Genomic DNA, 555 nt, shown 5'->3' on the forward strand with positions numbered 1-555 from the left:
TTCACATGATAAAAACATAATTCTGTCATTATTATTATTTCTTTTTATAGATATATATAGAATATTATACATATGAATATTAATTAAAAAAATATATTAATATATTTATAATATATTATTTATAAACTAATATATTATATATTATATATAGAATCATATATTTTTTAATACATCAACCAATATAGATAATTATTTCCTATAAAAAAATTATTTAGCTGTATAACAAAAAATTGTTAATTTTAGAGATATTTTAACTTGAATTTTGTAAAATTTATATCTTCGAAAGATAAAGATACTTTTATTGTTTTTTGATAAATTTTAGTAAAAGTTTTGAAAGTTTTTTTATTAATATTTTAAAAAATAATAATTGGCTGAATCTAAAATTTTATACTTGGAATTTATTTTTTCTTCTTTACTATTTCAAATTTTGCGTCGATTGTCAATATTTTTCAAAACTTTATTCAAGTTATGTAATGCATTTCATTTAATGCAGGAAATTTCAATTGCTTATAATTTAATAATTAAGTCTTTAATCGATATCAACTTTTATATTTG

The sequence above is a fragment of the Apis dorsata genome, unplaced genomic scaffold (assembly GCF_000469605.1).
Source record: "Apis dorsata unplaced genomic scaffold, Apis dorsata 1.3 scaffold_20, whole genome shotgun sequence".
Taxonomy (NCBI): domain Eukaryota; kingdom Metazoa; phylum Arthropoda; class Insecta; order Hymenoptera; family Apidae; genus Apis; species Apis dorsata.